Source organism: Abramis brama (genome assembly GCF_963993115.1).
Source record: "Abramis brama genome assembly, chromosome: 4".
In the NCBI taxonomy this organism is placed as follows: Eukaryota; Metazoa; Chordata; class Actinopteri; order Cypriniformes; family Leuciscidae; genus Abramis; species Abramis brama.
The window spans coordinates 16,193,328-16,215,847 of NC_139966.1; the positions used below are offsets into that span (position 1 = coordinate 16,193,328).

Consider the following 22,520-nt stretch of genomic DNA (forward strand, 5'->3'; position numbering starts at 1 on the left):
ACCGTTGGACCAGCTGTAGTAATGACATCAGACTTCTGAAGCCAGTTTTATTTTTAAAGGTTGAAATGCTTTTGTCCTATTTCTCCCCCTTTCTTTTTTAACTCAACTGCTGGAAAGGTGTCATTTATATTTTAAAAGGTTTTTGCCAAATTTTGAAATGGTCAGGAATTTGTTGATGCATCATTGAAGTGTAGTTGAAATATTAATGTTGTTTCAACATTAACTTTGTACATCAGTTTGACATTACTTTTCAGTTGTATTTTCAGTGTTTCAACAAACTGTATTTAGAGTCAACATCACATTGTAACATTGATCAAACCATATTACCAAAGATTATTTCTGTTAATTTCAGTGTTAATTCAACAGCAGTGATGTAGATTCAACATCATAATGTTGATTAAACAATATTACCATCGATTTATTTTAGTTAATTTTAGTGTTTATTCAACAGCAGTGATGTAGATTCAACATCATAGTGTAACGATGATTCAACAATATTACCATTGATTGTTTGTTAATTTCAGTGTTGATTCAATAGCAGTGATGTAGATTCAACATCTTAGTGTAATGATGATTCAATATTACCATTGATTATTTTAGTTAATTTCAGTATTGATTCAGCATTGGTGATGTAGATTCAACATCATAGTGTAATGTTGATTCAGTAGCATTACTATTGATTTTTTGTTCAACAGTTTCAACATTAACTGAGGGTGCAAAAGTGATGTTGATAAAATATCACTTTGTAATGTTGAATCAATATGAACACCATTGATTTGTGATTGAAATCTGAACATTATTTCAATATTAACTGAGGGTGCAAGAGTGATGCTAAAGCAACATCACTTTGTAATGTTGAAGCAATATAAACACTATTGATTTGTGGTTGAAATCTGAACATTATTTCAATATTAACTGAGGGTGCAAGAGTGATGCTAAAGCAACATTGCTTTCTAACATCATTTCAATGTAATCAGCGTTGACACATCAACACTGACTCAACATTGTTTCAGTGGTTACATGCTATCTGGGAGAGGACAGAAAGGACGCAAGAATGCCCATTGGGAAACAATAATGTCACCAAAAACCCCCTCGACTGAAGCAATAGAAGGTTAATGTTGCAAGATTTGTTTCCTCTGGAAAAAAAACAAGAAACTGCATAGGAACAATGTAACCCAGTTCCGTATAAATATGACCGCATTTTGACTGTTAGTGGCTGCATTTTTGATTTTGATGTCGTTTGCATCCCTAGGGAGAATTCTTCTAGGGAGTTCTCTTCTAGTTCAGTTTTCTAACTGAAACTCTTTTTTGCTTATATTGCTCTGCTGTATTATCTTAACTTGTAGACTTCTGAGGAGAACAAGTTATTTTTTACTCCTATTGCTTGAACTGCTTACAAGGTAATTAGCCTTTATAATATTCACTCATACAGGACTGCCCTGTTGAGATTGAATAAACTGAAATTTATAACCTGTATTTTTTTTGATGATTTGCTACAAGTATTAATCCTTGTGTAATCAGTATTTTATCTTTTGTTTAAATACAATTTTATTTCATAAAGACAAACACTGTAAAGTTTTACTTCAGCTTACAAAGACAGTTCTATTAGCGATAGACAGAGCATTGTAATAATCTTTGCAAGACCAAAGACAACAAAGGTTCCAGGAACGATTCTGCTGGAGGGTAAGCATGAATTTGATCCATATGTCTAGTTGTCAAGTAAGGGATAATGTATAGAGAGGCGGTCGTTATAGCGAATAACAAGCCCGACAGGCTGAACGAGACCCCGACGCGAAGCGGAGGGGTCTTGACAGCCTGAAGGGCTTGTTATTCGCTATAACGACCGCCTCTCTATACATTATCCCGCTTATTACATGGCTACCTACAAAATAAATAAATCATTTGCCACGAAATATTGATTTAAAAAGGAGTTTATTGATTTAAAAACGATTGTATTGCTTCCGCCAAAGAAAATAGTCCGTTCCGCGTCCATAGCAACGCGCTGTTTTTCATGGCAACGGTCTGTTATACTTCGCAGCGGTCTGTTATCAAGAAATAACAGACCGCATTCTACATTGGAATTCAGCCCAGCCATGTAATAATTAATTATATTATATCATATCATATCATATCAGTAGTGTCTCTCTAACGGTCACCTGTTGAGACCAATAACGTTAATTACTGATTTGGTCAATCTTTCTATTTGTGTCGGATGTGATTACTGTGATCATTTTGTATCTGTATCGGTCCACTAATCTTTCTTTGTTTCTTTTTTTTTTTTTTGTTTGTTTGAGTCAAGGCTGAGTGCGCCGAGGGGGAGGCTAGTCACCTGGGTGAACACATTTGTTGTGAGGTTGGAGCACCAGGGTTGAGCACCTCGACTTATTTAGTTTGCTGTGCACACCCTTGTCAAAAAATCCTAAAGGATTCCAATAAGAAAATTGTACAGGATTCTAATTAGAATTTCTATCATATTTTGGAACCATTCCTATAGGATTTCCAATAGGAATTGTCTTATAGGACTATACATAAATATCCTACAGGATTCCGATAGAAATTGTCTTAAAGGACAATGCATAAATATCCTGTAGGATTTTCTACAGGATTTTAATGGGATCTAATTGGGTCACTATTCCGATTTATATGGGATTTCCATTTTTTTTTTAAGAATCCTAAAGGTGCTCTTTACCAATGTTTTTCTTTTACTAATAGTAGTTTTTTGATTGTGTCTTGCAGTTTGCTTAAACTCACCTCAATGTAGACATTGTTCACTGTTTAATGTATGTTGTGCAACCTGCAGTCACATTATAAACAACATGGCAGGTGATTTGGGGAATAAAAACAACAAATGCATTTTCTGTTATTTTAATTTCATTAGTATTTTATTCATTTCTTCTTTCATAACTAATGAATTTATTACTTTTTACAAGATTGTATTCATAACAGACTTACACACACATACACTCAAACACACAAACACACTCAGACCCCCCCCCCCCCCCACACACACACACACACACACACACACAACGATAACTGAAATACAACATTAAACATATCCTGAACAAATCATTCTGATTCACACAAACTTACACACGCGTACACACACACTCACAAACACACACACACCAACTGTGAAATGCAATATTAAACATCCTGAACAAATCAGTCTGATTCACACAAACTCACACACAATCATTGTGGCGCCTTTTTGACATCTTGCATTCATTGGCACATTTCTGGGAGATGGCCTTCTTAATTATACTTGCTTCAATATTGAATTTATTTTTGATGTAGGCTGTAAGGAAAGAAATAAACAGAACATCCGTTAACAAACCATAATGCTTAATGAAGAATGGTATTGGGCATCTATGTTTACAATAGAACTCATCAAGGGAAGCCTGTGCCTATATTCTTGTTCACTATTACATACTAGGGATTAGGGTTGAGAGAAAAAAAAAATCGCTTCACCTAGCTATCGCAAAACATTTTTTTATGATTCTAAAATACATTTTTTTATTCCAGAATCAATATTAATTCAAATTCAATTGCTTTATTTTTGTCCTTGCTTGTAGATGAGGTCGACAGAAGTTAGCCACTTTCGTTCCAACAGAGGATGAAATGTGTCGTTATCTATGTGTGATAATAATACATATTATCTTGTATTTGAGTGACGTAATATCCCAAGTGGACGCGTGAAAGAGACGTGAGACTGAATGCACTGAAAAGTCCTCGCGCTACTCATATGCTGAGAGAGAGATAAGACAGTAGAGCTGCACAATTCATCTTTAAAATACTGTGATCTCCATTCAAACACCCACACGATCTTCTTTAAATTTGTCTGTCTATTAAACTTTGACAAAATCACATCACAACATTCAAAGCTGTGTTGGCGCTGCCGGTGACCCGACGAGAGTCGTCATGAAACAGCTTCACAATTTGCTTATATATGAGAATCATTTTCTATTTTGCTAGCAAAGGTGGAGTGTTTAGGCTATTAATAGGCTAAATCAGGTTATTTCAAAATACTGATGAACAATGATGCCGTTTTCACCTTGGATCTAAATGATGCGTCTGTTAAAATAAGCACTCTTGACAATTTGTGAATGGATCACCTTGAAATTTAATTTTGATGTGGGATGTAGTTTTTTAGTCTGTTTTAAAAACATTTTCTTAGAGGAGTCCTCATACGCACGTGTCGGTGATGTTGCAATTGTTAGGCTGTGTTGATGTCGTTATGAATTTAGGCAAGGCAAATTAATTGTAGTTCCTAATATTAATTTAATAACAATACTAGCTTTATAATAATAATAGTAATAATAATTTAATACATTAATGGTAAAACAAGCTAATAATCATACTGATATCGTCAAAGCCATCTGCCATCAGTGATATCTCTGATTATCGTCGATACACGATACTTTCGTCTATCGGCACAACCCTATGCAATACATGTCGTATCGGCACACAAATATCGTGATAGTATCGAATCGGGAGATAGGTGTATCGTCCCAGACCTAATAGGGAGAGGCATTTTTTGTAAATTTCTCTTTTCGATAATTGACAGGTCCCAAGAAAAAGAATACTCGAATACTTAATGATCTCCATTAAAATTAAGCCCGTTTTACACATCCGGTATGACATATTCGGTCCGGCAAGCTTTAAATGGCAGCATACCACCTCTGCTGAGGTTCCAAGCGCACCGTACTGATACTAAAATGTGACGTGAAAACACTACAGATCACTGATTGGTCAGAGGATTTACAACACGAGACACCAAACCGCTAGATTTAAACAGTCAGCAACAGCCACTGCAGTTTTATTTGTTTGACACAATTTTTATTAAACGACTTGCTTGAAAAAAATCGAATCTATTTTTAGTCGCAAATGCGAGTGAAATGCTGGCACTGTCGAGCCCTGTTGCTCTAAAGTAGATTGCTCTAAAAAGTAGATACTTTTCCAAATTCCTGAGTATAATTATATCCTGTTGTTTTATATATCAAATGACAATGACAATCCCGCCAAAACTTGTTTTCAGGAAAATAAATTACTCACCAATTATGTCAGACACTTTTTGAGCCTCCAGTTGTGGCTTTGCTTCTTTGTCTTTGAAGGCATTGGAACTTTTTCCTGTGTAGCAGTGTGTTGCCAGTGTTGATCTTCCGAAGACAGCCACCAGAAGGTCTTTTGCTGCTTTTTTTGCATCTGTCCATTTCATGTGGCTAAACTGTTCAGCACCAATGGACGTGTTGGGGCCAATTCTAACCTGAAAACAGTGATCGAACAATGAAACAGTAACAGAGTTAAAAAGTGAACTTGATAATATTTTGTTTGTTATGATGAAACCTATGAGCGTAGATGCAGAATCATCCAAGAGCAAAAGTTACTGATGCCATTGTAGAAAGCACAATATTTTTTCAGCCATGATTAATTCATTCTGTGAGTGGACGCAATTACGACAAGACACCCCAGGTGAATAGGGTAAAAAAAAAAAAATGCTAAGAAATATCAAGGCAATATCACACTCCCTCAGCCGGACATACCGTAATCTGTATCATGTCTCATGTAAAATGTCATTTTCGGTTTTTGGCCAAAAGAGAAAAAAGGCTGAAAATATGAACCAAACATAATCTAACAATTCTGACTTCTTTTAAAGGGCACCTATTATGCCCCTTTTCACAAGATGTAAAATAAGTCTCTGATGTCCCCAGAGTGTGCATGTGAAGTTTTAGCTCAAAATACCCCACAGATCATTTTTTACAGTATGTTTAAATTGTCATTTTTTGGTGCTCAGAAAAACGCGCTGTTTTAGAGTGTGCCCTTTAAATGCAAATAAGCTGCTACATCGAATATTCGGAGAGAGGGTGCTGAACATATTCTTCTCTCTAATAAAGGCAGGAATCTCTATGTGTCTGTCTGTCCATTTGCATTATTATTATTTCGAGAACCGTTCATCCAATCGACTTCACACGGGAGTGCAGTGTGCATTTGGTGCAATATAGATTGACACGCGACACCCGACACATTCAGAATTGAAGCTTTTAGTAAACTACAGAACAGCGCGAGTGGGAAGCGGCGCACCTCACGCGGGCAGGGCTTATATTCTCCGAAAACGGACACTGCACTAGTGATATAAAACCCACAAATACAGGTCTGTTAAATTAAGCAATACTTTTAAGGTAGTCTAATATTTTTCTGACTAAAGGGTAGATTTAAAAAAAAAAAAAAACTAAATTTAAATAAAGAAAAACTAAATTTAAATAAAGAAAAAACGAAATTTAAATGAAAAACGAAATTAAGTTAAATTAAAAACGAGATTAATTTAGATTGATAATAACGGGTAAAAAGGCTAATATATTTTGTTTCTATTATTCTATTTTCCACAATGTCAAAGCAACGCAGCTTAACCTAAAACACAAGCTCAGGCATGCACTTCGGTCCATACAAACTCCGCTGTTCTGCGCTCTAGCCAGAGAACACCGTTGCTGGAACACTATAGGCGTCGGTTCTATTTCTAGCATGCATGTTTTCCGCGTGGCTCGAGACGCGCCTGAGACGTGTCTCACGCAGGCAGTGTGCAAACTCCAACCTGTTAACATGGGAGCCAAAATAAAAACGGACACGCCATGCAGCCAGTGAGTCGCCGGCCTTATTCAAGCGCGAATGAGAACCGTTTCGCGGGGGATCCCAGGTGTGCAAAAAATAAAACAAAACAAACAAAAAAAAGAATATTTGAATGTCAAATTTTCAAATCCAATACCAACCCACCGAACGATTATTCGAATATTCGGGTCCAGCCCTAGAATCATTATATAAATTTTTGACCAAGTCATGCAGCCCTAGTAAGAAGGCATTGTTACTTAAAAATGATACCTTTTTGCAGTCATTATTACTCCTAGTCTCATTTACACGAAGAGGCAGTAGAGATGAAGGGGCAGGTACAGGCAAAGACTCTGGGGCTGGCAAATCCGAAGTGGGTCCAGGGAGAGTTTGGACTGGTGCAGTCATTAATGGAGTGCATCCTAGAACAAAATAGGTTTTTATATCTTTTGACGCAATCACTTAGAAAAATTAAAAACTTTTCAAAGGATTACCATTTTTTTAAAAGTGTTAGAGTTTCCACAAGAACACTCTTAATCTCTTTTAATTCAGCCAAAATGTGTTGATTGACTCCACTGTCATTGCTTGTCCTTGTGGATGTTGTTGCCTCCCTGCTTGATTCCTAGAATTGTAAAACATTTAATACAGTTTGTATGTAGTTATTAAAGGGGTAGTTCAGTCAAAAATTAAAACTTGCTGAAAATGTACTCAACACCAGACCATCCAAGATGTAGATGAGTTTGTTTCATTATTTGTAACAGGTTTGGAGAAATGTAGCATTACATCATTTACTCACCAATGGATCCTCTGCAGTGAATGGGTGCTGTGAAAATAAGAGTCTTGTGAGAACTTTAATAAGAATCAATGTATAATTTATATAGTAAAGTCTATGTAGTTTTTTATTTTTTATATTTGTTCATTTAATTTCTTTCTTGTATGCTACTGTTAAATACATCTAGAATGAGTCTAGAGCCCTGATATATGTAACTTTGTTGAAATAATCTTACTTTTTCTAGATTATACTGCTGCAGAATGGATCTGGCTCTTATCCTTTTGACACTCTTTTCAGAAACTTGTTTACTGACCGACTGTAAATAAAAAAGAATGATATAATTACAAATATAACCTTCAAATTAGCTGAAAGTGGCAATCATCTGGGTCTAACTTACCTCATATTCTTCACTGCTTTCTGATTCAGAAAGTATTCTACTATATTTCTGGTGCTGCCCTCTCCCTAATTCTTCATTCCCTTCAGGTCTGGATCTTTTGATGGACTGATTTTTCTCAATAGAATGAAGCTGCTTAAGCATGGCACATCTAGTTCCTGAAATTATAAATAATAATTATCACAACATGCATCAAGTTTATCACAGTAATACACAGACATATTACAAAAAAATACTTACCAACGTTTAAGATTTTTGCAGGGCTGGATTCTTCTTTGTACTGTACATCACATAAACCACCAATTTCACACCGTCCATTCATAATTTTTTCCGTTGGAAGCACATCCCATGTTGGGGGATCTTCAATCCATTTGATTAACATAAACCTCATTTTCTAAATAGGATAAAAATAAAAAAAAAGACAATATTCAGTCAATCATATGCTCTTGATGTGTGGGCAAAACAAAGAGTGTTTATCCTAATATTATATGCTTTGATGTTTAATGTAAAAAGACATAAATGTTTTATAGGTTTATTAATCTTGGTTAAGGTTTTGTTATATCTGGACCACAATTCAGATATAGCTTCACACCAGCCTGTGGATCTAGCTGTGTTACTGTAGACGCAACTATGAGTCGCCTGTATGAGTCTTGTAAGTTACATTAGGACAGCCTGTTGCTTGCTTTCTCTCAGGAGAGATATGCTCAAGGTCAAAGAACACAAGTTGTTTCTCGTTTATATTGCGAGGTTTACAGTGGATTTAGAACAGATAAGGGAGCCATTTCCCTCCAAAATAATGTTTAAAACTGTTACTAAGCAACCAGCAACAGAAACGTAACGTTACCTCCGAGGCATAACCGACAGCCACTGAACTACAAAAATAACGCTTAAGAAATTACTTAAGTTTCTATATGGTGTATTTCTACTTAAAAGTTTCTACTTGTGGTGTAAGTAGTTGATAAATGTAAGAAAGACCGTTAAACATGATCTAATTATATATATCGAAAAGCAGATAGATGACTAACCGTTCCTGACCACACTTGTGTTAAGAAAAAAACATTTACGCAGGTTTACACATTAATATTTCTAGATTGTGTCAAATGTTAATATAAAGAAACGTTTAAATATGTTACTTACAACTGTTTGTCACAGAGCTTGTCGTCTTCCAGAAAGTTCGTCTCCTCCGACCGTTGCGCTGCAGTGAGTGAGCAAGGAAGGATGCGCATGCGCAATTGAATGTTCAATGTGAGTTGTGGGCGGTGTTCTTTGTATTTATATACCTTACTACTGTCTATGCTATGGTATGAATATACAAAAAAAAAAAAAAGAAAAAAATCCGTTCAGTTTTTATTATGTTAACTTTCTAACGCCAAGATTGTGTATTATAATTATTATCATTTACATATGCAGTACGTTATACATATTTAATCTTTCCACAACAGTAAATGATTCCTCTAAACAAGAAGATATCTCTACATTGAAATGAATGCAAAACAACGAGGCCCTTACAAAAGGTACCCTATTTTTACAGCTTGTACAGCTGAGTATAGATAATCATTTCAATTCAATACATTTGAAATAATTAGTCAATTTAAAATATGAATAATGCTAATTATTTTTCATAAATATTGACATTGTACATCTAACAATGTTATTTATATAATTATTTGTTTTTGTTGTAAAGAAAGTTTTTTAACCCTCTAGTATTGTTAATTTATATTGTAGCCACACTTATGGTTTACAGTCAAAACAGACCCGAGATTATATTTGCATAATTCATTATTTTATTTTATATTAAAATAATGTTCAGCATTTCATTTCAGTAATGTTTCTTTAATATTTGGAATTTTGGAGGACATAACATGTTACTAAACAATATTCTAAATATCTAAATTATGGACCATTTAATTCTACATAATTTGTTTTACAAATCTATTGGTGGTATCAGATGGAAAGAAATAAAGAAAATCATCTATACAACTATGGTTTAGCCACTAGATACCTTCATTCATTCATTCACTCACTCATTTATGTCCACAATCTTGTGTGTGCATCTAGGTTGGTCCCCTAATGAAAACAGCTTATAAATCAGACTCAGTGATGTTTTTTGAAAATGTAAAAATTCAGAAAATTTTCTGTGATTTGTAGGTTTATCAGTAGGGTTGGAATTAAGAGACAGAATATACAGTATGTAAAGTATACAAATAAAATTAAAAATCCCTTGAGGGTTAGGGTAGGGTAGGTTTAGGGTTAAAGTAGGGTTAGGGTTGGATGTCCTCCTGCCAAAACATGTTTTATTATATTATTAAATTAGAAAATAGTTTTAGCTTGATATCAAATCCTCACTATAGTCAGATGTGTGTCTACTGCAGCAAGTGCTACAAAAATCACAAAGCTTTGTACCATTTTGATTAAGTAAAATATGGAACAACTTCAAAACGTGAAAATGACTGAAAAGTACCAGAGGGTTAAATAAATACAGTGCTATGCATAAGTTTAGACACCCATGCTAAAGTTGACTATAAAGAGGAATAAAACAAAATCATCTTTTGGAAATTGAAATTAAATTAAGGCAGTTAATTATAAAATAATAATTATTACATTTATTTATAAATATTTTTTAAATATTTATAATAATTAAAAAAATTAGGAAAAATCCAACCATTAAGGAAACCAATTTTCTTTGTGAATGAATAATGTATCGTAAATAAATAAATGTTCTTCCTTACAGGGTGCATAAGTCTGGACTTACGCATAAGTGCATAAGGTGCATAAGGTGCATAAGGTGCAGGGTGCATAAGTCTGAATCAAAGGAGGAAGCAGGATCCACATGCAGCAGCTTTTAATTAAACAGACTCAGAACTTGACAGACATAACAATGGAACAGGACTCAGGAACAGAACAAACAACATTACAAAGTCAGGAACCCACAAACACTGAAACAAGACACAGGGTTTAAATACAGAGACTAACAAGCTAAACAAGATAACAAGGGGGCGTGGCTAATGAGAAACACCTGGGGAGACTAATCAACATAACGGGGAACTGCTAAACATAGGATGAGACAGGGGAACACAGACATGAATCGTGACAGTTAAATTCCCATAGAGGCAGGCAGATTTTTATTTTTAAAGGCCAGTTACTTCATGGATCCAAGATACTATGCATCCTGATAAAGTTCCCTTGGCCTTTGGAATTAAAATAGCCCCACATCATCACATAGCCTTCACCATACCTAGAGATTGGCATGGTTTTATTTCAGTTAGCCTAATAGCTAGTTTGATTTGCATTGAGAGATGATCTTATGGAAAGTACTCCATGCCAATCTCTAGGTGTGGTGAAGGCTATGTGATGATGTGGGGCTATTTTAATTCCAGAGGCCAAGGGAACTTTTTAAGGAAGAACATTTATTTATTTACGATACATTATTCAATCACAAAGAAAATTGGTGTCCTTAAAGGTTGGATTTTTCCTATTTTTTTTAATTAAGGCATTATGTTCAATTTCCAAATGATGATTTTTTATTCCTCTTTTTAGTCAACTTTAGCATGGGTGTCTAAATGTATGCATAGCACTGTATATCTTTATAATAGTATTACTTGAAAGCACTGCCACATGTTAAAATAGTCTTTGATATTACTAGATTTTTGGATCCAGAATCGAGTTGCCCCCTTCCAAAAACAAGTCGATGGCGGACAAACAACACTCCTCATTACAACTGGGATGATCTTACCCATCAGAATGACTCCCTTGCGGACAGTGAGGAAGACGAGGAGGAATTTTATGATTCTTTTGATGAAATGGACCATGGTGAAGATGAGTGGAGTGACACTCAGGGAGAAATAAACTCTACTATGGATGACACTGCTGTCACAAATTCTGATTCAAATGCACAATTTGAAAAATCTGGGGCCCCTCTTTACACAGGATCAGAGGTAACAATTGCACAGGCAATAGTTCTAATTTTGTCCTTTTCTCTGAGGCACAGTTTAACAGCAAGTGCTGTGGAAGACCTTTTAAAGCTCTTAAATGTCTTTCTTCCGAGTAGCAACATATTGCCAGAGTCTCTCCACCTCTTCTGAAAAATATTCCATGATCCATCTGAGTCTCTAAATGTTCACCTTTTCTGCAACATTTGCCAAACATATCTTCCAAAGAACAACATGCATTGTCCAGAGTGTAATGAGATAAATGACCCAAAAGAGAATATTGCAGAAGGCAATTTTTACATAAGTCTCTCTATCGAGGACCAGCTAAAAGACATCCTACAAAAAGATGATTGTGCATTTCAATCAGAAGTATATGGAACAAATGATGTGAGAAAGGGTGAAATGTATCAAACACTCCCTAATTTCACAGCTAATAACATATCACTACTATGGAACTGTGATGGCATTCCAATGTTTAAATCTTCATCTTTTTCATTGTGGCCCATCAGATGTGTAATAAACGAACTCCAACCAAATGTTCGTTTCAAAAACATGATACTCGCAGGCGTCTGGTTTGGGCGTGGTAAACCTGACATGTCCACCTACCTTAAGCAATTTGTGGATGACATTCTAAAAATCAATTCACAAGGTCTGGAATGGAGACACCCACATACAAACACAACTGTGGTGTCTAAAGTTTTCCCTATCATATGCTCTTGTGACGCAGTAGCCCGATGTGTGCTTCAAGGTATACATCAGTTCAATGGTGCATATGGATGTGGACATTGCTTAAATGAAGGGAAAACAGTGCCAAAGGGAAGAGGATATGCCAGAGTCTATCCACCCACTGAGGCACAGAAAAGAACCCATGACCATGTCATTGAATGTGGGCAGAGGGCCATTGAGAACGATGTTGACCATGTGTTTGGGGTGAAGACAGTTTCACCATTAGTCCTCCTGAATCCCTCCACTGGTTTTGACATTGTGAACAGCTTTCCAATTGACTACATGCACTGTGTTGCCTTGGGAGTGACAAAGCAATTCTTGGACTTGTGGTTCAATAGCAAGTACCATGACAGCCCATGGTACATTGGGACATCACATAAGCTTGTTGATCAAAGGCTGCTTACCATCAAACCTCCATCTGATATACCAAGAATACCACGAACTGAAAGTTGCACAAAGGTGGAAGGCTGCAGAATGCAGAAGCTGGCTATTATTCTACAGTGGTCCTGTTCTGTACAAGATTCTTCCAACTAAATTTTTGAAACATTGGCTACTTCTGGTCACTGCCATGTTTTGCTTTCTGAAAGACACTGTCACAGAATATGACTTGGTAGCAGCAACATCCAAGATCACAAAGTTTGTGGAGGAGATACCAACGACATATGGCTTGTGCCATATGTCCTTCAATGTCCATCAACTTACACATTTGCCCTTCTCTGTCAAGATGTATGGACCTCTTTGGTGTACATCTGCATTTTCATTTGAGGGACAACCAGAAACTGAAGAGGTTGTGTCATGGAACAAATTGTATTCCATCTCAAATTGCACGCCAATTCAACATACTTCAGTCAATTCCCCAACTACTTAAACAAACAACGACTAGTGCTGATGTCTCAAATAGGGTGGGCAAACTTGTCAATGACTGGCTAGGTGTTTATCCTCTTGCTGCTAAGGCGCTAAAGCTAGAGGGTCTTGTTTTGCTGGGATGTTCTCGACAAAAAATGTTAGATCACAAAAAGAAGTTCTTAATGCTCCCAGTCTGTGATCTATCTGAAAATGATGAGTACTCTGCAGAAACATATGACAGAGCAATTGTGAATGGAAAACTGTTAACGACAGAGAAATATGGAAAGGAGTACAAACACAACAGTTTTACTGTCCAGCTAAATAATGGTTGCATTGGAAAGATTGAGTCAATTGTAAATATCATACATGATCACAAAAACAATCCGCTCATCCAAGTTCAGCTTTTACAAACCACACTTGCTGGTTTTGTGTCTGAAGGATCTCCTTCCCATATAAAAGAAGTGGTGCCAACTCCAACACGTATGATTGTAAAACCTCTGGAAATTGTCCGCAAGGTTGTGCACATTCGCTTTAAAAAAACATGCTATATTGCATTACAACCAAACAGCATCGAGCTTGACTGATGTAGGCCTAGCATAAAGCTCAGCTGATGGCTGAATATTTTTATAGTAACTGAGCTGCATGGTGTTCCTGCAAGTGTAAATAAATCCTGTTATTGTGTCTACTATATGACATTCTACCTAAATTGTATTTATATTATTTTATTTATGAATCTATCTATAATGTATATAATATCTTAATTGAAATGATTAAAATGATCTTGCTGTTTATAATATTTAATATTATATATTTAATGTCTAATATTATATATTTAATTTAATTTAATATATTTAATGGTGTTCCTGTAAGTGTATATAAATCATTTTATTGTGTCGACTACATGACATTCTACCTAAATTGTATTTATATTCTTTTATTTATGAATCTATAATGTATATAATTTCTGAATTGAAATGATTAAAATGATCTTGCTGTATAAATGTTTATAATATTTAATTGTAATTACCTGGAAAAACAGCACAACATACAGAAATACAGATATAGAATTAAAAATATATATACTACAGAGGACAAACTGAAATTCCATGAAAATAAATCTGAATGAAGGATTCTAAGAATCTAATAAGATCCTATAAGAATCCAATTAGATCCTACAGGACAACGTGAAATTCCATTAAAATTAATCAAAATGTCCAATAGGATTATAAGAATCTAATAAGATCCTATTGGAATCCAATAAGATCCTACAGGACAAAGTGAAATTCCATTAAAATAAATCAGAATGTCCAATAGGATTGTAAGAATCCAATAAGATCCTATTGGAATCCAATAAGATCCTACAGGATATACTGAAATTCCAATAGGATTTTTTGACAAGGGCACATAAATGGTTGAGTGCACAGTTGTTTAGAGCTAGCTTGCCACCCCTAAAGTAAACTTTAGCCTTGTTCATATATATATATATATATATATATATATATATATATATAATTTTTATTTATTTTTTTAATTCTTTTTTTTATATTATTTTGTGGAGACAATACATTTGTTTTTCTGGTTGTGATGTTTGTTTGATGTGATAACTTGCTTGGATCACGTATGCCTGGAGGAATGTTCTTTTAACATTGTTCTTAGTATTGTTACAATAAATTTGCTAGTGATTTATACTATTTAAAGATACAAGCAGAATATTTTCCTGTCAAATAAAATTATTCATTTGTTTGCTGAATTACACGACTCTGACTTTTCTCTGCACCACCGAACCTGGGTTCCTTTTTATATTTCCTTGGGTGTAATTCCCAAGGTGGCGTAGTCAGGCTATCTGTATTGAGTTATACTACAAAAATACTGCTCCGGTCACATATACAAATTACTCGGGACTCGGGAACAACCAACGTTAACGTGCTACAGCGAACTGTAAGACATACAAGAACTCACAAAGACAAGGCTGAAACACAGGGTTTAAATAATCAGGGACAAACGAGCTAGACAAGATAACAAGGGGGCGTGGTAAATCAGAAACACCTGGGATAACTAATAGACAAGACAGGGAACCATAGAACCTGACAGGACACAAAACCCACATCGTGACAGAACCATACGTCATAGCAGTGTGAGGACGACAGCGCCAGCCTAACAGTCTGATGCCAGAAGTGGACGGAGTTCATGTAAACTATGGCGGAGCAAATGGTAGAACAAGGAAGAGAAGAAGGTAAAAAGAAGTTCGATCTTTGTTGGGTGCAACATACTTAACGTTATACGCTTATGCAAAACGGCTCTAAGTATTTTGTAAGTTAATATTCAACAATACTATTGATCTGTCATTGACACCATTATATGAGAACTGAACTGAGCTGGACGATGACATCACTGTTTTCTCCAGAATGGCTATATAGATTAATTAACTGAATTAATAACTTTCTCTTTTCTTTTCTTTTTTTTTCTTTTACAACAGACTGATTTTGTGATGACAGTACAAATAGGTGGGACTGATGTTGTGATGAAGGACAGTACCCCGGCTGCTTCAATGGTTACAACTGGTGGTGAGTGTTTTCATTCAGGGGTTAAATGGTGGGAACATATTGTTGAAATTCTGTGGTGTATTTTTATTTTATGATGTGAATAATTTATTTCCAAAATGTCTTCACTGCAACAGGAATGGTTTGTGACATTAAAGACTTGGTCTCTTTATCTTAATCTGTGGTAAAGCTTGCAGATTTTGAGTGAAAATGACAGAGATGAGACAATTGCTCAAGTTGGAAGCAGATGCAGAGCTTGAGGCAACAGTAAGTGGACACACAATGCTTTCAAAAATAGAAACATTGACCATACAACTAATATATTCTTAGTATTTAACTAAAATTATGACTGTGCCACTATTTGTACTGTATTTTATTTTATTTTTTTATTCTAAACTGTTTTAATTATTCTTATTTTGATTATTTAAATTTCTTATATGTAAAGCACTTTGAATTACCATTGTGTATGAAATGTGCTATATAAATAAACTTGCCTTGCCTTATTGGCTACTTTTTATAATCTATTCCTTTGTTCTTTTTGAATGCATTCACCACAAACAAGTATGTATAACTACTGAACTGATGCAAAAAGTGGAGCACTCGGTTTGCTCTGTTTGTGGTATAAAATGGGATGTCTAATCTCTATCCAGATCAGATGGAGGACCTGCGCCTAGACACAACCACAACGCATCCCTGAAGTATCAGCAGAGGTTGGGTCAACTAGACTCTCCTCTGTGAAGGCCTCAACGACACGCCAGCCATCGGCACTGATCCTCAACAAACTCATCTCCATACCGGCGTGACTCCGACCTGTAACGCTGCCTGAATCATAATCATACACTGTTTGCTCGTTGGCCAGAGGAGAACTGGCCCCCGACTGAGCCTCGGTTCTCCCAAGGTTTTTTTCTCCATTCTGTCACTGATGGAGTTTTGGTTCCTGTCACTGTCACCTTCGGCTTTTGGCTTGCTTAGTAGGGGACATTAATTTAATATTTAACTATATTATTGATCTGCCTGCATTGACACCATATTTGAGAACTGAACTAAGCTGGACTTATTTTCCTGTTATCTCTGTAAAGCTGCTTTCAAAACAATCTATATTGTAAAAAGCGCTATAAATAAAGGTGACTTGACGCATCCCTTTCTAAATGATATTGTAATAGTGTCTTGTGTGCATCCACAGGCTCTTAATTCCAGTATACAGGAATACCCTGTATGAAGTATACCGACATATTATGCAACTTTTCAGATCAGCACACGTTAGACAGGTGAAGGTGCAGAAACCCTGATATTTAACCTCAGTGTTGTATTGCATTGTAATTAAAATCCAATTCATACGTTTACACAAGCAAACGTATGGAAAAGAATGAGTTAAAACAAAACATTAACATTAATTGTGTTTTTGTCATGAGACAGTTTTTGCTAATTATTTAATATCGCAACCTCAATCCTGAAAGCTGTAACTTAAGATTCCTTGTCTACTGCTCTCAGAAATTGCAGGATTTAAAGTTAAGATACTCTGCACACACAAGACATAACACATAAATGTCATCATTTCATAACAGAAAATTGTTTTCCTGTTGCGACTCTCATTATGCATAGGGAGAATTAAGGGTAATTGGGGCATAAGGTCGAATGGGACAGTATAACTATACAGAGAGTTTATTTTATTATATAGCTGAGGATTTATAAACAATGAGAAATAAAGTTAAACAGAAATAAACATGACTCTAAATAATTAACAGGAAAAGCAAAATTGCATATACAATTATATCAAGGTATGAACTAACTTGTGCAATACAGTAAATATGCTTATACACTACCCTAAATTAATGAAAAGATGTGCTGTACCAATCACCCAAATATTACCAAAAAAATGTGTTTTTGGCTCAGTTTACATAAAAGTGTAACATATATTTCATTATAATATAAACTTTTTTTCCTGTTCAAATGGATAGGTAAGCGGGGTAAAGTTAGTTTTAGGTTTGATATTCGCCAGACATTCACTATAGGCTGATTTAGGGACCGTCTGCAAATTCAGCCCACAGTGCAAACCGAAGTCCACTAATTAATGTTTTTGTTTTGTTTTGTGTGTTCCAAAGGTTGTTGTTCATAGTGACAACTCTGGCTCACTACATATGATATTTTGCCAATAGCTTCCTTAATGTACGTACAGTACACAAATATTAATATAAAATATGATAATATTTCACATATAGTGTTTTCTCCTGTTTTAATGGTTGTAGTAATTCCCTAGTGACCATACTGACTTACTACAGGTGAAATTTTAACAATACTTCCCTTACTGTACATACAGTACACAAATATGAATATGATTATATTAATGTAATTCACCTAAAGTATTTTTTTTCAAGTTTCAAAGGTTGTAGTAATTCCATAGGGACCAGACTGACTTACTACAGGTGAAATTTTGACCATACCTCCCTTACTGTACGTACAGTACACACATATTGACAAAAAATATTACTGTAATTCACCCTAAAGTGTTTTTTCATGTTTCAAAGGTTGTAGTAATTCCCTAGGGACCAGACTGACTTACTACAGGTGAAATTTTGACCATACCTCCCTTACTGTACATACAGTACACACATATTGACAATAAAATATTACTGTAATTCACCCTAAAGTGTTTTTTCATGTTTCAAAGGTTGTAGTAATTCCATAGGGACCATGGATTTTCATGGTTACCATCATTTTGCACTCAGAATCGATGCAGTTATTAATCTTAGTTAATGTTAATTTTAACATATACTTATACATTATTAAAATGAAAGGTTGTATTTGTTAACATTAGTGAATGCACTTTGAACTAACATGAACAAACAATGAACGTGAATTTAATGTGAATTACAGTAATATTTTATTGTCAATATGTGTGTACTGTACGTACAGTAAGGGAGGTATGGTCAAAATTTCACCTGTAGTAAGTCAGTCTGGTCCCTAGGGAATTACTACAACCTTTGAAACTTGAAAGAAAAACTCTATAAGTGAATTACAGTAATATTTTCATAACAATATGTATACTGTACATCCAGTAAGGGAGGTATGGTAGAAATTTCACCTGTAGTAAGTCAGTCTGGTCCCTAGGGAATTACTACAACCTTTGAAACATGAAAAAACACTTTAGGGTGAATTACAGTAATATTTTATTGTCAATATGTGTGTACTGTACGTACAGTAAGGGAGGTATGATCAAAATTTCACCTGTAGTAAGTCAGTCTGGTCCCTATGGAATTACTACAACCTTTGAAACATGAAAAAAACACTTTAACGTGAATTACAGTAATATTTTATTGTCAATATATGTGTACTGTACGTACAGTAAGGGAGGTATGGTCAAAATTTCACCTGTAGTAAGTCAGTCTGGTCCCTATTGAATTACTACAACCTTTGAAACATGAAAATACACTTTAGGGTGAATTACAGTAATATTTTATTGTCAATATGTGTGTACTGTACGTACAGTAAGGGAGGTATGGTCAAAATTTCACCTATAGTAAGTCAGTCTGGTCCCCATGGAATTACTACAACCTTTGAAACATGAAAAAAAAACACTTTAACGTGAATTACAGTAATATTTTATTGTCAATATGTGTGTACTGTACGTACAGTAAGGGAAGTATGGTCAACATTTCACCTGTAGTAAGTCAGTCTGGTCCCTAGGGAATTACTACAACCTTTGAAACATGAAAAAACACTTTAGGGTGAATTACAGTAATATTTTATTGTCAATATGTGTGTACTGTACGTACAGTAAGGGAGGTATGGTCAAATTTCACCTGTAGTAAGTCAGTCTGGTCCCTATGGAATTACTACAACCTTTGAAACTTGAAAAAAACCACTATAGGTGAATTACAGTAATATTTTCATAACAATATGTATACTGTACATACAGTAAGGGAGGTATGGTCAAAATTTCACCTGTAGTAAGTCAGTCTGGTCCCCATGGAATTACTACAACCTTTGAAACATGAAAAAAACACTTTAACGTGAATTACAGTAATATTTTATTGTCTGTGTGTACTGTACGTACAGTAAGGGAGGTATGGTCAAAATTTCACCTGTAGTAAGTCAGTCTGGTCCCTAGGGAATTACTACAACCTTTGAAACATGAAAAAACACTTTAGGGTGAATTACAGTAATATTTTTTGTCAATATGTGTGTACTGTACGTACAGTAAGGGAGGTATGGTCAAAATGTCACCTGTAGTAAGTCAGTCTGGTCCCTATGGAATTACTACAACCTTTGAAACTTGAAAAAACCCACTATAGGTGAGTTACAGTAATATTTTCATATTAATATGTGTACTGTACGTACAGTAAGGGAGGTATGGTCAAAATTTCACCTGTAGTAAGTCAGTCTGGTCCCCATGGAATTACTACAACCTTTGAAACATGAAAAAAACACTTTAACGTGAATTACAGTAATATTTTATTGTCAATATGTGTGTACTGTACGTACAGTAAGGGAGGTATGGTCAAAATTTCACCTGTAGTAAGTCAGTCTGGTCCCTAGGGAATTACTACAACCTTTGAAACATGAAAATACACTTTAGGGTGAATTACAGTAATATTTTATTGTCAATATGTGTGTACTGTATGTACAGTAAGGGAAGTATGGTCAACATTTCCCCTGTAGTAAGTCAGTCTGGTCCCTAGGGAATTACTACAACCTTTGAAACTTGAAAAAACCCACTATAGGTGAATTACAGTAATATTTTCATATCAATATGTTTGTACTGTACGTACAGTAAGGGAGGTAAGGTCAAAATGTCACCTGTAGTAAGTCAGTCTGGTCCTTAGGGAATTACTACAACCTTTGAAACATGAAAAAACACTTTAATGTGAATTACAGTAATATTTATTGTCAATATGTGTGTACTGTACGTACAGTAAGAGAAGTATGGTCAAAATTTCTCCTGTAGTAAGTCAGTCTGGTCCCTATTGAATTACTACAACCTTTTAAACATGAAAAAACACTTTAACGTGAATTACAGTAATATTTATTGTAAATATGTGTGTACTGTACGTATAGTAAGGGAAGTATGGTCAAAATTTCACCTGTAGTAAGTCAGTCTGGTCACTAGGGAATTACTACAACCTTTGAAACTTGAAAAAAAATACTTTAGGTGAATTACAGTAATATAATCATATTCATATTTGTGTACTGTACGTACAGTAAGGGAAGTATTGTTAAAATTTCACCTGTAGTAAGTCAGTATGGTCACTAGGGAATTACTACAACCATTAAAACAGGAGAAAACACTATATGTGAAATATTATCATATTTTATATTAATATTTGTGTACTGTACATTAAGGAAGCTATTGGCAAAATATCATATGTAGTGAGCCAGAGTTGTCACTATGAACAACAACCTTTGGAACACACAAAACAAAACAAAAACATTAATTAGTGGACTTCGGTTTGCACTGTGGGCTGAATTTGCAGACGGTCCCTAAATCAGCCTATAGTGAATGTCTGGCGAATATCAAACCTAAAACTAACTTTACCCCGCTACATAAGCGTATTACAGAAATGTATCATGTGTTGGGCTGATGTTTTTAATGGCAAGAAAGCTTGCACAAGGCCCCTTAATTCACCCTACAACAGATTTAAAATTTGACAAAAGATTACATTTATTTCATAAGACGAATTACTGAGAGAAGAAGTAAAAAAACTAAACAAAAAAAATGAACAGACGTTTGTCATATTATTATTCTGTCATATTATGACGTTGCAGTTATGTTACCAATAATAAGTCATGAAATTACCAAAACATCCGTAAAACGTTATCGTGTAACCTAGGAGACCGTACTGACAACGCTGTCAGTTGGTAATTTGATGGAAATGAAATTACAGAAATGCGACGTCGATACTACTTTGTCAGTTGGTAAGTCATGAAATTACCAAAAAGTACGAATAAATTATGTAACTGGTACGTAGTGTGTTAGCTGGGAAAACTCATCAATTATCCCCGTGACAGCAGCAGTTCTGCCTCCAACAAGTGCACAGCACACCCATCCCTAATTGAGTTTCTCATCTCTCCGTGTAAAACAGCGCGTGAAGGTCGAGATCGGCTTCTTCCACGACGACACAAAACACACAAGAACTTCGATCAAGACTGCAACAAGATTGGGCTCGTCCAGGTACTCGTTCATGTACAGTTTGTGTTGTCAGGTGGTAATTAACAGAGTACTGAGTTAGTGATGCAACGAAATGAAAACGCTTCAAATCGAAACCGAAACTAAACATACTGAGACGGAAAAGTATACTTTTAATTAGACTTTGATAGTAAATATTGTAATATTTCCTCTATGTATATAACATTCCTCTCAGAAGCTCTGTCTCCAGCAGTCATTATTGTGGACATGTTTAGGGCGGGTCTCCGCATGACTACACATTTTCTGATGCAGATTTCATTTACAAAAGCACGCCTTCAAATATTAAAATAATACGAGACGCACGTGTGGATGTGATTGATGTTAAGATTTCAAAATGTTATGGGGTTTCAAATCAAAATATGACTTTATGTTACAGGACAGCGATTTCATACATGTCCACTGGACACCAGGACTTAATGTTAATTAGCCTACTCATTCTGGGAGACACAACAAGTGAATAGGAAATAAATTATATATTAAATAAATAGTAGGCCTAGATATTATTACGAAAATCTTTCCAATTATTACT

The 22,520-nt window shown here is 35.2% G+C and overlaps 1 protein-coding gene across 2 annotated transcripts in view; it reads left to right on the plus strand.

The window, feature by feature from the left end:
- The window catches only part of LOC311081732 (membrane-spanning 4-domains subfamily A member 4A-like), a 191,321-nt gene that overhangs the window by 135,891 nt on the left and 32,910 nt on the right, over positions 1–22,520 (plus strand). The window contains exon 1 of one of the 2 annotated variants that reach the window (XM_084112359.1): positions 21,848–21,976. The exons of the other annotated variant lie outside the window; for it this stretch is intronic. The gene's annotated coding sequence lies outside the window, so the exon portion shown is untranslated. Of the gene's footprint in view, positions 1–21,847; positions 21,977–22,520 lie in introns of those variants that run through there. 2 annotated transcript variants of the gene reach the window in all.